Genomic DNA, 7830 nt, shown 5'->3' on the forward strand with positions numbered 1-7830 from the left:
TTGCAGTAAGGCAACTAGGATCATTTGTAACTTGTGTGATCTGCCCATTCATTAACCAAGAAATCCTGTAGCGTTCTCTGCACTGGTTGCTAGGCGTCATTCCAGTCTGACCACAAAGTTTATCTCCTGTGCCAGCTAATACTTCTGTAACATTTCCCATCTGTATGAGCAGCACCAATATCCTGACTGGCAATCCCACGCAGCATCAATCGCATCACACCCTTATGACCATGCCACTTCCTCCAGGACATGCTAGTGTGTTACTCTTTAGTACACAGCGTTGACCTCGGCTTCATGAGGAGACTGTTCACCCCACCACCCACAGCTTCTTCTGGGCAGATAAAATGACTAAGCTGGGCTCTTTGCTCTCTGTTTATAAGAGAAGGTTGAAAGAAATGTCCCGTCATCTCGCCAACCAGCTCCACAATAGGGTACCATGAGGCACCATGTTTAAGAGAGCGGATGGATTAGTGACCATGAGCCTAATGAAAGGAGCAAAAACTGCCAAACCATCACACATACCGTGTTGTGCTTGGGTTGCAATCTTGAACGGGCAGAAGTCCCGCAGATCTTCCTTGTTGGCGTGTTCTGTTACTGAGCGGTCACCAATGTCTTCATGATTTTGGAGGGCAATAATTGCTTAGCGTGAAGGCTGCTTTCACGGCATGTAAAATGATTCCAAGCACTTCACGACGTTGTTGTAAACTCCAATCAAGTATGTTTTATTTGCATAAGATATGATCCTCAAACATTTCCATGACTTTCAATATAGAGTAATCGCAGCAATTTTCACAGCGTCCATAGCCAACACGTGTTTCGTCTGCATCAAAGACTGGTGAATGGGTGGTTTTACAACTGGATTTAACACTGTTTTACAGATATTCATCTTGTGTATGCCCCAAGACTGGGGTATTATATACTCCAATTTCTCCATTTACGTTCGGAGACTGAGGGACAACATTGTGACTTCTGTGCGATATTTATGGACTTGGGTGAGCATATATGGATGTTGATAGACTTTTGTGAGGATTCAATAGACTTAGCTTAGTATATTTTGGTTGTTTCGGTGATATTTTCTGTTTATTCTGTATCACCAATGACCATTAATTTACTGTACTAGATGTTGAGATCGATATTTAGTATAAGGTGAGTGATATTTTTCTGCTTTACTCTTATCTTCATACTATAGGTGTGGTTCCTCTTCTGGTTTTGTTTGTACTACCCTTCTACTTTCTTAGACTTTCATTTTACTGAATATAGCTACATAGATCGTGATAATTAGGCACTGTGAATTGGTTTGGTGGCACAGTGGAGTCTTCTGCATGTAACTAACATGCACTAACATCCAAAACAATGTAGAATGTTTTCTAAAACTTGCATTTTGATGTTATAGCCCTGAAGAAGTCTGCAATGATATCTTTGAGGCAGACGAAACGCATGTTGGCTATGGATGCTGTGAAAATTGCTGTGATTATCCATAATTGAAACTGGAGATCATGGAATTTATTTGTATGAGATTAGCTCCTCAAACAAGACTTACTTGATTGGAGTGTACTACAACGTTGTGGAGTGCTTGGAATCCTTTTTTGCATTTGGTGGGTTTGATTCCACTGAAGAGGAAGTGGTGACTTTTCTTCCTTCGAGCACCCAACATAGATTTTGGACTATCTTACTCTTAATTTTGTTGTGCTAATATTTAGACAGTGTGTGTGCGCCATAATCTCAGCCACCAATTGTGCTCTTCTTGCTTTCACAGGCATGTTTGTGTCAAGTTATAGCCATGTGGGAGAAAGACTAGAGGTTTATTAGCCCTGCCTTTTGCTTCTGGAGTACCATAAATCAACTATTCACCGACGTAAAGGAGCAATGGTTTATACACTTCCCAAGGTCCTCCATGGGGATGATTAGCAGAATCCAAAGAATTCACCCTCTAAACGGTCCTTGAGTATTGAGAAATCAATCAACAGAATGTAATCGAGGCTCAAGAGCCAGGCTAGTCGGTTCAACTTCAGGTACATAGTGGGTGTAACTAGTGTAGCGTAACCTAAAAGTTCTGCAAGGATTCCCACAATTACACAAGGAGAGTAATTGTATGCCCCCTCATGTGTTACTTTTGCTCTACAAAGTGGTGCTCAATCAACAGAGCATGACTAACGAGCGCAGGCAGCCACTTGTGCTTGCTAAGTGTGCACCTGGGGTAGTATTGTCCCCCAACTTACTCCCAGCAATTAGCGCAGGTTTCTTAGCGCAAAGTTCAACACAATGAATACAAGGAGTCATGTTGTGCTAAAACAGCAGTGCAAGCTGCCGCTTGCTAAATTTGCTTCTTGCTGTAGGATTCCCCCCAACTTACTGCTAATTACACTAGCCGACATATTCGCATTATCGGTAACTTTGCAACAGAGTAATGCAAAATTCCAAAAATTACTTTGATTACTCTGGTGTAACTGAAATTCTGCCCAGGCCTAGTACACATAAACTGATTTCAGTACGTGGGATTGTGATCACCCTTCTGTCTGAAACCAAGGCTAGCGCATATTTCACCGCACTAAATAATCTTATGAAGTCAGAGGGTGACTTCGAAGTAACACTCCAAAAAAGCATGGCCCTTGGCTTAAGGAATATTGGCTAATGTGAGTAGAAACACATCTTTAACGCTTTTAAAATTCAATTATGTAATGTACATATTGTCTCCATTGGGGATGTAATTGACCTCCAATAGCCTGTGCACAATATGATCGATTACTTGGATGTGATACGAATGAAGCCAAGCTCTATCTACCATGTGACCAGTGGCTGCCCAGTATTGCAGTCCTCTGGAGGGAGATCAGTGAGGAAAATACTTACAGCACTAAGAGAATGGGTTTGTAAATGTTGTAAATGTTGTAGACTTGTAAAGCGCACAGCTGCCCCAGCAACGGGGCGTCCCGGCGCTGTAGACCGCTGGGGAACCCGTCCTGGCTATCCCTGTGAGATGGTCCCTTTCTGGGTATCTCCAAGGTGAAACCAGGCATCCCTGGCGTCTGTGGGGGGCCGTTGTAGAGATGAGGCAAGCTTAATGCCCAGAGTTGCCGAGTGTGTTCCTGGTTAGAGTAGGTACCAAGGCGAGAATTATCAAGTCCGTTTTGACGCTGGTCCACAACCCTGCCGCGTCGGGAATTGAACACTGGTCTCTGGCCGATTCTCTGCTTACGGATCTGCCACCTCTTTACGTAATGTCAAACAAAAAAGGCATAAGCTTTTTGTAAATGTGTTTGCTTGGCCTCTACTGTTACTAAATGTACAATGGCAGTGGCTTGGAGGTCTGCAGAGGTCCTGAGCTTCACGCACTTTTAGCGTTACCCCAAAGAGAACGAATACCTGTTATGATCAGATCTGGGAAAGTGTTCTTGCTTTATCTTTCTTGTAATGATGATCAACTGCCATGGATTGCTCATTTTAGTTGCACAATAGTGAGCACAAAGTAAATAGCAACTCCATTTAGTGAGCAAACCACTGTTAAGATATGCACTCCTCCTGATTACTACACTCCTGGTTGGGGGCCATATTACACATAGGTAGCACTGTCTAGGCTTGTGCGTTGCACAACTTCAACTAGGAGCACCAAGTGCAAATGGGTATATTGAGCCCTATTGAAGACCACGAGCTGCCCCTAGGGTAGGCATGAACCTGTCATTCGGGCAGCGCATTGTTTGAAGCAGCCAGTCTATTTTTCATAGTAGGCGAAACCCTGGATTCTTTTACAAAGGGGGACCAAGATCATCCTGCATGTGAGTGACAAGTCTATTGCTGACATTTTTGCTCATTGCGCACAACACTACAGTGCATGACTGTCGTTAGAAATGGATGTCTCTAGTTGGCAGAGGTAGGTACTTTTGTCCAAATAGGGGCCCTTTCTTTTAGTCAGGGTAAGGGGGATACACTCCTAAAATAACCCCTGCTCACCCCCTTGCAGCAGGCTTATCTCAGAGGCAGTGTGTAAAGCATGTGGGCACACCTACAGTAACACAAATGGACATCACAACAGTTTAGAAAAATAATAAATCTTTATCTAAACCAACAAGACCATGTGCAATAAAAATCCAACATGCAATACTCTTGAAAAATAGTACCTTTGCAAAATGATCTTTAAATTGCAGGAAAATCAACAATTCCAACTGACCACGTTGATACAGGCCAGCTAAAGTGTCGACAGACTTGGACACAGTACCTTTCGCGTTGCCACCAACACGTCTGTGCGAGTCAGTTGGGGCAAACGTCGCGGTCATGTTGTGAAATGGAGCATTGCGGCGGACAATGTCCTCCTGATTCGGTGCAGGCAGCGGCTCGTTGACTAAGTCGGTGTGACCAGGGAGGCGTTGCTCTCGGTGGGGCTTTTAAAACACGGAGTCCTGCAACTCGATGACAGTCTGTTACCCTATTTCTTCTGTGGAGAAGATCAGAGACGGTGCCCAGAGACCCGGTGAGATCTTTGCTGTTCCTGAGACCTCTAGAACAGGGCGCCAGCTCAGTTCAAGCCCTTTGAGATCTTTTCCTCAAGCAGGGGATAAAGCAAGCAGCAAAGTCCTTTTCTCCTTTCCTTGGCAGCAAGTAGCGAGTGCAGGCCAACCCCAGACAGCAAACAGTACAGGAGCAGTATTCCTCCTCTGCTTCTCCAGCTCTTCTCATTGGCAAAGGTTCCTCTTGATTTCTCAGAAGTGATCTAAAGTTCAGGGGTCTGGGCCCCACTTTTTATAGCAAACAATCCTTTTTTCCTCTGGTATCAGAGAAGCCCTGTGCCCAGTTCAAACCAGATCTGTCCTCTCTGGTGCAGCTTCCTTGCAGGAGGTGGAGACAGCATTGTGGAAGGCAGACCAGGCCCATTCAGGTGTAAAGGAAATCTCCTCCCCCCCCCCTCCCCCCTACTTTAAATGCAGCCCAGGTCTATTCATCCCAGCCCTGACTCATCAGACTCTCTGGAGACAAAGCACCTCCCCAGCCCCTAACACACCAAAACCAGAATGGCAATCCACATACTAGCAGAGACACACTAGATGGCAAGGCAAGAAAATACCTACTTTCCAAAAGTGGTATTTTCAAACCCAGAATGTAAAAATCAACCTCCCTAAAAGATATCTTTTAACATTCTGAGTCCAGGCATACTAAACTTAATTTTCCTACCTGGTTCCCAGGGGTAGTACATTGTTATAGGCAACCTCCCCATTCTACCCTATAGGAACAGGTAGCCTTGCAATAGGGAAAAACAAACTTGGCAGTATTTCACTATCGGGACATGCCATGCACACCAGGGCCTGTCCTACCTCTCACATACACTGCACCCTGCCCACAGGGGTACCTTGGGCCTACTTTAGGGGTAGCTGACTTGTAAGAAAAGGTTAGGGCCTGGCAAGTGGGTGCACTTGCCAAGTCGACATGGCTGTACCAGACTGCCCATAGGCTCTGCAATGGCAGGTCCGAGTTACATTTATAGGCTGCTTATGTGGGTGGCACAACCAGTGCTGCAAGCTAGCAGCATTTGATTTACCGGCCCCGCACGGTGCACTGTACTAGGGACTGACAAGTAAATCAAATATGCCAATCATGGAATCACTTCATTCACAACGCAATTTACAAGGAGAGCACATGCACTTTACCACTGCTGGCCAGTGCTAAAGTGCCCAGAGTCACAAAACCACCACCAACAACAGGTCCGAAAAAATACAGGAGGAAAGCAAAAAGTCCTGGGATGACCCTTCAAAAATGGTTAAGTTCAACAGCTGTCGTGCCTCACTAACAGAGGTTTGCTACGGATTTGAAGATCTTCTTTGAGACTGAAAAATAATGGTAAAATCGACTTGTAGATTGCTTATATCACAATAAGGAGCTCATGTTGAGTATGATTATATTTGATATGTTTCATGGACTAGATGTGAAAGACCACTGCTAATCTATGTCCTTTACCTGTTACCTGTGACAAACTGTATTTGTGGGTTTAGTGCAGGCTATGTTGGCCCAACATGAAATTTGATATCTAATAGTCTGTATAATTGTGCAATAGCGACCACTAAAGTCTTGAAATTGAGTGCCATCTGGTGCAGCAGGTGCTGAACCCTAAGTCAGTTTGAGGGGAACGACAGGACCGAGTTCTGACCACCCAATGGAAGTTCAACTGAAGGCCATGTGGATCCTTGGGGGCCCTGAAGGCGCTAGAGGGAAGTGATAATCTGTGAAAAGATGCTGAATGGCCTCCCTAACGGCCTCCAATTGCTGCGTTGTCACCCAAGGGACCCGTAAATTCGGGTGTATTGAGACTAGGCTCTAGATCAGCCCAGATGGAGATAGGCTGTGAGACCTCAGAATTTTGATGCCCTTGTGCCCTCTCTGGAGTGGCTGATTCCCACTTTGATTTCTCATGCTTCTTCTTGGACTTACCAGAAGACTTCAACCTTGATAACAAACTGCTATAAGAAGGATTTCGGAACTGGGAACAGTGCCTTCTTTTCCACCTTGACTGATCACGGAGTGGAGTCTTCCAATGTTTAGTGACACACACCTTCACCTTGAGGTTCTGTATGGCCTTCGGATTCATCTTGGTGCGGTCGTCAAAGGCCCTAGGATTGTGCTCCAACCACAGGCACCATAACCCTAAATCATGAGGGTCGGTCACAGGCATCTCTTTGCGACAGTCTTACAAGGTTTGAACTCTGTCTTGAGTGACATTTCCCCTAGCACACTGGAATATTCATGTGAAAAGTGTGTCAAAAATGGTCTTGTAAGAAGACTAAGTAGGAGCTCTGGATCCTGTTATGAAACTGCAGAAAGAAAGTACTGGGCGTCAGCCAGCATGGGTGGCACTTATACGCAGATCTGCACAATGCCACCTACCAGTATGCAGGAGTACCACTTAAAAATTTCTTGGTGCAGTCTGATGCCTGGGGATTATTCACAAGGCAAGGGCTCTGCGGTTAAAAGCTTCCATCAGAAAAAATTGAAATATATTCAGGAACAAAACTTTGTGGAATTTTCCCCCCCATCGGCTGCCCATATTTACTCTCCTAATCATACAGTCCTCATAAAATGGAGGGCACTGGCAAGAGTGGGTCACAAACTAAAATTACCAGAGTCATAGTTGCATTTTGAGCTGTTTGGATCGGATTTGTAAATGGATGAAGAACAATTAGACCAATGTAAGCAGGTGTCTGCTACAGAGGAAATGCAATAATAAACTCCGGAATGAGGTACACTTGGTGTTGATAGCCACTGTAATGTCTTATAAATGAGATAATATGAAACTCAATTGCAGCCTCATGTAAAAAACTGATAGCATATTGTTCGAAATGGAGTCTCGAATTGGCAGAGGTATACACCCTGACCAAGTAAGGACCACAATCCTAGTCAGGGTAAGCTAGATACACACTAAAATATAAGCTGCTTTCGTCCTCTGCTAGCTTGGCACAGAGCAGTCAGGTTTATTTGAAGAGGCAATGTGTAAAGAATTTGTGCAACACACACAGTAACATAATGAAAACACCCAAAAAATACTCCACACAGGTTTAGAAAAACAGATCATTTTTATGCAGTAAATCAAGACAAAAATGACAAATCCAATCAGCAGAACCAACGTTATAAATTTTGAAGAATTAACCAAAAATAGTGCTCAGAAGTCAATAGCACGCAGGGGATACTTTAGGTTGTGCTAGACTGGGGTAAATCCAAAGTTCCGGCCAACTGCCATGGAGGGCAGGACGGCTAGAGGATTCAGGCAGGATCTGTTGACAAAGTACCTTGAATGGGCCAATCGTCCACGTCTTTGATTCGCTGCATCATTGTCTTTTTTGTGGATGGAGGCGA

This window comes from Triturus cristatus, chromosome 8, assembly GCF_964204655.1.
Source record: "Triturus cristatus chromosome 8, aTriCri1.1, whole genome shotgun sequence".
In the NCBI taxonomy this organism is placed as follows: domain Eukaryota; kingdom Metazoa; phylum Chordata; class Amphibia; order Caudata; family Salamandridae; genus Triturus; species Triturus cristatus.